Source organism: Bombina bombina, chromosome 12 (assembly GCF_027579735.1).
Source record: "Bombina bombina isolate aBomBom1 chromosome 12, aBomBom1.pri, whole genome shotgun sequence".
NCBI lineage: Eukaryota > Metazoa > Chordata > Amphibia > Anura > Bombinatoridae > Bombina > Bombina bombina.
The window spans coordinates 84920297-84929323 of NC_069510.1; the positions used below are offsets into that span (position 1 = coordinate 84920297).

A 9027-nucleotide genomic window follows, 5' to 3' on the forward strand; every position below is an offset into this window, starting at 1 on the left:
GGTTTAGCTACCTCTGTAACATACACTGCACTTTCATAGGATTTGCGAATTGGTTGCACACAGAGCGCGATTTGCTTCTTGTCACGGGTTCTGTGAGGTGTAGCACAGCCCTGTATGTATCTGTGTTGGAAGAGGTTAAATTCCTTAGGAGAAGGCATCCCCTTTTTTGCCTTGAAGCTGTGCAGAAATTCAGGCTTCTGAGAAAATGAACGCTGACCTCATCCCAAAGCTAAGGGGGGCGGGGTTCCCAGCAAAACTGCAGCATGCCATAACCCCCCCTTCTTTTTTTTTTTTTTACTTTGCTATTTTACCAATTAAGGCTTTCTCAATCTCTAAGAGGGAGAGAAGAGAAAGGGAAAGATCAAGGGGGTGGCATTTTATTGACAGGGCAACTTGCAGGCATTCCCCCTTGTTCAGAGCAGAACCAGAGCAAACAGGGAAGCGCATTGAGGAGAGAAGCACAGCCTGACTTGTCCTGTCTGGTTTGGAAGTTCTTAAAGTAAATAGGTAAGTTGATCTAGACACTAAGTAATGCAGGATATAGATCCTGTTGGTGATGTCTTTCTGTGTAGTGCATCATGGAATACAGTATCAGCATGTAGTATAGAGATCTTGATGGGGGATTGCTTTTATTTGTTAAAAAGCTCTGCACTGCTCTTATTTATTTAAAGTATAACTGGGGGCAATACTGGGTGCATATGATTTGACAGATGGATTTGCCTGTTGTACATGGTTTGATACAACTTTGCCTAAACTCTGTTAGGTGGGTTTTACATAATGTATAAGGACCACCAATTGTCAGAGATAGAGAAACAGTCCCAGAGACTATTTTAGAGGGTGTTAAACCCAATTTGTTTATTGTATATATATATATATATATATATATATATATATATATATATATATATATATATATACTGTATATATATTTATGTGTGTGTGTAAAATACTCAGGGTATTGCAGTATGCAATGATATCTTATTTGTATGTATAAGCTTCATAGTACAAAACAAAAAGGCATACGAGTTGTGTCTCAGCCTCATACACTGTCATGTAGGGATGTGTTTTAGCTTGAAAATAAAACACTGAAGTGACTGCAATGCAACTAGAATATCCTATGTATATTGTAGTCCAGTTCTACAGAATCAGATGCGAGTACTTTGAGATTTGGAATCTTTATTTCTTATTTCAAATTAATGAAATGAAGATTAAGGAGTTAATTTTGATGTTTTAATATGAACCCTAACTAATGTTTATAAGTTTTGTTAAAATATATAGGTGATTAGATAGAAAGATAGATAGATTCTAGATAGATAGATAGGGAGAGAGAGATAGATATATGATAGAGATAGACGATTGATTGATTGATAGATAGATAGAGAGATATAGTTAGAGATAGACAAACATACATATATTTAGATAGATAGATAAATGCTAGAGAGATAAAGAGAGTTAGAGACAAATATTTAGATAGACAGATAGATGATAGAGAGTGTTAGAGATAGACAGACATACAGATATTTAGATAGACAGACAGACAGATAGATGCTAGAGATATAGAGAGTGTTAGAGATAGACAGACATACAGATATTTAGATAGATAGGCCACACCTATATAATCTGTCATCCATCTTCTATCATTCTATAACAATAACCACATTTACAGAACATCTAGACTGTATGTAAACAAATATAGTGGAATAAAATGAATGCTGTTTTCTGCTGAATGTAATAAAAAGGAAATCATTTTGAATTGTAAACAGAAAGTGCCTATAAAATGAGTAATTACATGCCTCAGAATAGTATCATGTTCTAGAGAATCTGACAAAGAAGTTATGTCCTGGGTGTGCCTTGAGGCTGATAGAATTGCACCACATTTATCTAAAAAAGATGTTGCTAGCCACACCCAAACCTAAATGTCACTGATTGTGGTCAGTGTGTGCATTACATCTATTGCTTTTGTTATTGAGTATCAAATGAACTAAAGTAATCATATAAACGTTTGTCTTAGTTGCAATAATGTGCTGGCTGAGTATTTTAATCAATTCTTCCCTAGCTATGTAATTGTGTTAGGGAAGGTGTACATTTCTTTTGACTAACTGGAATCAATACCAGACAGTGTTGGTTGGCTCATTTATTGCAACATAGCAGTACTACATTATTATTTTTCAGATGTTTATTTTACTATTTATCACTTTATATCTAATTCACATGTAATTTTTCTAGATATTATTGTCACTTGCCAGTTATCATTTTTATTAGCTGAAAATATAGAGGAATGGTTCTTATTTTTGTTGAATTTAAAGGGACAGTCAAGTCCAAAAAACTTTCATGTTTCAAATAGGGCATGTCATTTTAAACAACTTTCCAATTTACTTTTATCACCAATTTTGCTTTGTTCTCTTTGTATTCTTAGTTGAAAGCTAAACCTAAATAGGCTCATATGATCATTTCTAAGCCCTTGAAGGCCGCCTCTTATCACATGCTTTTTTATTTGCTATTCACAACAGTGAGCCATATAGATAACATTGTGATCACGCCCGTGGCTTGTGGCAGGCAATAATTGGCTAAAATGAAAGTCAATAGATAATATATAAAAAGTCATGTGATCAGGGGGCTGTCAGAAGAGACTTAGATACAAGGTAATCACATAGGTAAAAAGCGTATTAATATAACTGTGTTGGTTATGCAAAACTAGGGAATGGGTAATAAAGGGATTATCTATAATTTTTAACAACAAAAAATCTGGTGTTGACTGTCCCTTTAAAGGGATATGAAAACCTAAATTGTTCCTTTATGTATACACTTTTAAAAAAGGTTCCAACTTGCTTTGATTATTAACTTAGCTTTGTTCTCATTTCTTCTTTGTTGAAGAGATACCTAAGTAGGTGTGTAGAGCACTACATGGCAGGAAATAATGCTGCCATATAGTGTTCATGCAAATGCATACCATTCTTGCAAAACTGCTGCAATATAGTGCTCCAGACACGTGACTGCTTCTGAGCTTAGATCCCTGTTTTCCAACAAAAGATACCAAGAGAACAAAGAATATTTGATAAAAGAAGTAAATTAGAAAGTTGTTTAAAATTGCATGCTCTTTCTGAATCACAAAATACATTTCTGTGGTTTTATGCCCCTTTAAATGAACATTATAACAACATATTGTTTTCTCCAAAACATTCTGTAGTTAAGATAAATAATATTTGTTTCTAATAACATTTTATCTTTTAAGCTTTTATACTTTATGTGTCATCCTGTTTCTGTGACTCATAGGCACAATTCAGTTCTGTAAAGTATCTAAATAATTTGTTGCAGCAGCTATACACAATCTTTGGCCATCACTTATGTCCAGTGAGTACCAGAGATGTCACATGACCTCACTGGAACTTACCGCATAGATGGAGTGGCCAAACATGAGTGCACAGCTTCTGCAGACATATCTCTAGATTGACAGGGCTGACCAGCACTGTGGAGCTGTAGAAACTGGTATGTTATATTAAAAATAACATCATAATGCAAAGCTGCTATTAAATTAATAGGCACTTAACTCAAATCTATTTATGCTATAGTGTCCCTTTAAGGGGACATGCTAATTAAAAATTAAACTCTTCTTTATTGGTAGAACAGTTTATTTTTTAACAAATTATATTGTGGACCTACGTTTTTTAATCCCTTTTAAGGAGAGGAACCACTTACATGGCACTCTCGTGTGCAACTATAAATGGGGTTATAACCAGTAGACTAAACAAGAGTAGCAGATGTGTGTATGGGCCAATCAATGGCCACAAAATCATCTTGAGAAGCACAGGAGTCATATATGAGGTTAAACAATATTAAAAAAAGATAAACAACTAAAATATCAATTGCAGTTTATTTATTTATTGAATAGAATGTCTCTTGTTACATGTATCTGAATAAATGGAAGATAATTACTTCTAATAGTAGATTTCTAAGTATTAACCAATAGATCACTGTACTGTGATTCTAATCCTAATTTGGCACAAATTAATTACCAGAATTGGTTTAAAATATTGACTCAAGTAGATCATATATAAAGAGTCCTAGACTCACTAAAGTGTAGGTTCCCTGCTATACTCATTATAAATAGTATATCTAACAACAGGTATTCTAAAGGTAGTTCAAACAATTATCAACATAGTTTAGCAATATAATTTATCTGATGATAGTACTCTAAAGTAAGAAATCTGGAATATGGGCTGTAAAATAAAAATAAATGATGCTAACAAGTTCTGCAAACATCAGCTTCGTGATGATAAGCAATGTCATTTAGAGACATTTTGCAAAGTACCAGTTTAGTGTCCTCTTGTAACTGTTGAACTAGATCTGGAGAACATGTTAATTCCTCAGGATATGCAAATGATCCCAAATGTGGAACCATTAGGGCTCAAGTTTGCCATTCCTATCTACTTTATGGCACTTTAGGAGGACTTTATTCATTACGTAAATTAACCTATTGATTACCCTTGTGTGTTCTGAGCAATCAAGTGGTTAAATCTCTCCTTTATTACATACAACATTAATTTGATCCCTTAAATGCTTCAATCACATATAAATCAGTAATTTAACCCTTTGCTCCCTTACCTCAATGCAGTATCATGTCTTGCAATACTGCGAATGGGGAGTTGAAGAGGGAAGGAAGGGCAGATAGAGTGCTGAACCTAAGCCTGGCTGCCACGTGACCCTAAAATGTTGCGCTGCAGTGCAGGTGCATACCACAAAAATAAAATTAGGGCTGCTGTCTGACTATGTCAATGGTTAAAGGACATCTTATAAACCAGCAAGGCCTAATTTCTAAATTCCTTTGACTCCTGATACCTAATATTGCAAACCCTACATTAATGGAACAGAAAAGGCCTAGAATATCTGCTGAGAGGCATTTACTTTACTTTATGAGTGGATATCTTTCATCTCCCTTTATGTATAGATAGTAGATCTAGTACAGGGAGCAACCACTAGAGATTATGATCAGCATGATAGGCTGCAATGGTTATGCGCATATGTAGTAGCTGGGCAGATAAAGGTTTATATGAGCAGTAGGTTGTGTATTGGAATACATTGGCCACTGGATCATGGTCATTGGTCAAGTAAAGGCAAAGCATGGGCAGCAGGTCAGATATAGCATATGCGAAGTATTAATTTACAGGCAGAGTATTGCCAGCATAATGGTTATATTGATTATGGCTAGTGGTCAGATATATTTTGCAGTTAACCCTTTCCGGTCCTATTAATTTTGACATAGGGCACCAGCAGGTCTTATTTAACGCAGCTTGTTGTGTTGGGTGAGCTCCCCTTGTACCAGTGATGTGCAGTCACTAGAGGCAGGTGAGGCAGTGCTTCACCTCTCATATGGGCAAAAATATATTTTTTTTATTGGCTTTAAAAAAAAAATGTTAAATTTTTTCCCCCAGCATTTTTTTTTCTCACAGCTATATGTTGTGCAATGAAGAGGCACAATCAGGTCTGCCCACCATTACACAACATGCTGCGCCATCTACTGGATGCAAGTGGTTAAGATCATTGCATGGCCCATTAACTGCTTATTTGAGGCAATCCTATTTGGGCTGAACCAATCCAGTGAGAGGCATTAGTAAGTGGAACATAGGGTTGGGGCTGGATGTTAAATCATATAAAACAAAACAAAAACGCAAAAAAACAACTTTCATATATTTTGTTGCTGTCCTGTGAACCTGCTAGCTTTGCTAAAGTGAAAAAGAGAGTTCTGTTCTTCCCCTCTAAGTGCAGTGGAATGTGCCACTGTCACTTCCTGAATCCTTACAGAGCAGGAGAGAGGCACAGAGAGCAGTGTTTCACCCACATCTTATTAAAGTAAGATTTTACTGAAAGATTCTGTTAGTTAAAATGATAATTTAATGAATGTGGTTTAGTGTATTTTTTACTCTTTTACAGCAAAGGATCGTTTTTGTATTTTGTTTACTCAAACTTTACACCCACTAACTTAGCAGCTTGCCTCTGTACTTCACACTAAATTATAGACTAATTTTCTGAACTCTCTGTAGCTCTGCTGTTTTATTACTTTAAAATGCAGTGGTCCCCCCCCCCCCCTTGTGTGTGTGTATGTCTCTCTCTCTATCTATCTATCCATCTCTCTCCTTATGTGTTGTTCTCCCCCATGGTCTCTTTCTCTCTCTGTCTCTCTTCCTCCCCCTCTGACTCTCATCCCTTATGTAATGAAAGAATCTATAAGCATAATTTGCAGCATTAAAGTAAAAAGTATGTTTTAAACATATTTTAATGGGCATGGATTTCTAGATCTCATAATCAGAGCAAGCATTGTGTTATCTGGCAAGAGTTTCTGTTACAATCCTTTTAGACTAAAATCAGATGTTTACTAAGTTGACCAGTTTTCCAAGACACCATTTAAAGGGACATGAAACCCATATGCAAATTTAAATAACTTTCCAATTTACATCTAATATCTAATTTTCTTTATTCTTTTGATGTCCTTTGTTGAAAATCATATCTAAATATGCTCAGTAGCTGCTGATTGGTGGCTGCACATAGATACCTCATGTGATTGGCTCACCCATGTGCATTGCTATTTCTTCAACAAAGGATATCTAAAGAATGAAGGTGTATCCTAGCCACTGCCTCACCATCCTCTGACGTCACTGCACGTCACTGCCTTGTACTCAGGACCATATAGAAAGGTCATCCTCTTCTGCACACACAGCACTCTTTACAGATGTGATCCCCCACTGCACACACAGCACCCTATACATATATAGCATCACTATGGATGCTGTGGGTGTGGGGGGAGTCTGCATCGCTGTGTGGGTGGTGGTGGCCGCTGTGGGGTGCTGTGTGTAGGATCACATGAGTGTGAGTGTGGTGTTTGTGGGGAGATTGCATCTTTGTGGTGCGGTTGCTGTGGGGGGAGTTAGCGTCAGCGGGGTCACATGTGTCTCGGCGGACCAGTGTGGCAGGCTGTGCGGCGTGAGTGGGGCGCATCTCTGTGATCGTTTAAGGCTCCGCATTTTTCTGTGCCCAATGCGCAGTGGCCGGGCGGCTATCGTGTTGGGAGAAAGTCATGTCGGAATGTATCCGACATTGTACCGCAAGCGGTAAAAGCCTTTGTCAGATACATACCGACATATGACCGGAAAGGGTTAAAGGGATATCAAACCCCAAAAAATGATTTTGTGATTCAGACAGAACATACCATGTTAAAAAAAGTTTCCAATTTACCTCTATTATCAAATTTGGTTTGTTCCGATGATATTCTGTGTTGAAGAGATACCTAGATAGGCATCTGGAGCACTTTATGGCAGGAAAGAGTGCTGCCATATAGTGCTCTTGCAAATGGATGACATTCTTGCAAAACTGCAGCCATATAGTGCTCTAGAAATGTGGTGGCTCCTAAGCTTACAACCCTGCTTTTCTACAAAAGATACCATAAAAACAAAGACAAATTGATAGCCAACAGATTGTTTATAGTTATTATGGCCAGTGGTTAGGCACAAGCAAAGAATAGCTAGCAGATCAGCCATAAAATGGCCATTTGTTTAGGTATTTTGTATTCACAAGTTGGGAGTTTTTGGGTATTGTTTATAATACAAACTGAAGCTGTGAGCTCGGTCTGTCTGTCCTGGTTTTTACTGTGTTTATATCATACAGGATAATCAAGGACATTTCACAACCCAATATAAAAGTAGTAATCATTTCAGATCAGCTGCATCCAGTTGCTTATTATTTTGTTTCCTGATATAATTTCATTATACTAAGGTTAGATGCTATCCCCGCTGTTACCCAGTGTTAAAGGGACTCTAAAGTCAAAGTTTAACCTTCATGATTCAGATAGAGCGTGCAGTTTTAAGAGACTTTCTGATTTTACTTCTAGTATCAAACTGTGCACAGTCTTCTTTTAAGCACACTTTCTGAGGCACCATCCCCTACTGAGCATGTGCAAGACTTCACAGTGTATACTCATGATTCTGTGATTGGCTGGTGGCTGTCACATGGTACAGGGGTGGCAAATTAAAGTCCATTTTTTTAATTTGTCAGAGAAAATCTAATGCTCGTTTAAAACTCAGTAAGTGCCATTGCATTTTTGTGTATTATGAACTTGTTGATTATACAATTCTACTGTATTTAAAGGGATACTAATCCCAATTTGTTTCTTTCATGATTCAGATAGAGCATGAGATTTTAAGCAACTTTCTAATTTACTCCTATTATCAATTTTTCTTTGTTCTCATGCTATCTTGATTTGAAAAAGCATTACTGTAAGCTTTAGAGTCGGACCATTTTTTGTTCAGCACCTGGGTAGCACTTGCTGATTTGTGGCTAAATGTAGCAAACCAATCAACAAGTGCTACCCAGGTGCTGAACTAAAAATGGGCCGGCTCCTAACCTTTCATTACTGCTTTTTCAAATCAAGATAACATGAAAACAAAGAAAAATTGATAATAGGAGTAAATTAGAAAGTTGCTTAAAATTGCATGCGCTATCTGAATCATGAAAGAAAATTTTTTGGATTAGTATCCCTTTAATGGTATTTAAGTGTTAGGCTGAAGTAAATTACCATTTTAATCTTTTGGATTGATTCAACTGGAAAGAGTATGAACCGCGCACTGCATTATGGGCTAGGAAAGAGGTATCCATCTTTTTTCTTTTTAAGATGGATAACACCATTTAACATATTTAACATTTCAGTTTATATAAAGGGACCATAAATGTGCTATTCTTTAGTGAAGAACGTGCCCTAAACTTACATATAAACTGAAACAAGTTTGAGAGGCATACATTATTTTGTTTGTAGGAGTGAAAAGCCTGATAAAATGCTTTGGAGAGCTGCATTGTGGCCCTCAGGCCATAAAATGGACAAGCCCTTTCTTAAGATAACTTGAAATGCACTCTGCTGACTTTTCAAGGCTAACACTTCTACATATCTATTACTAATTGGATTTATTAGATAGCAACAGGAAAACAATGCATTTCATACAAACATTATGACTATGACTAGCCTTGTTGTCTGTGGACTAAAGC

At 36.6% G+C, this 9027-nt stretch overlaps 1 protein-coding gene across 4 annotated transcripts in view; it reads left to right on the plus strand.

Annotated features, from left to right (window-relative positions):
- Positions 1 to 319: 319 nt before the first annotated feature.
- FLNA (filamin A) overlaps positions 320 to 9027 on the plus strand; it is a 186389-nt gene continuing 177681 nt past the window's right edge. For 3 of the 4 annotated variants that reach the window (XM_053695961.1, XM_053695963.1, XM_053695962.1), the window contains exon 1: positions 321 to 507. The gene's annotated coding sequence lies outside the window, so the exon portion shown is untranslated. Of the gene's footprint in view, positions 508 to 9027 lie in introns of all 4 variants that reach the window. The other variant, XM_053695964.1, reaches the window with a different exon arrangement.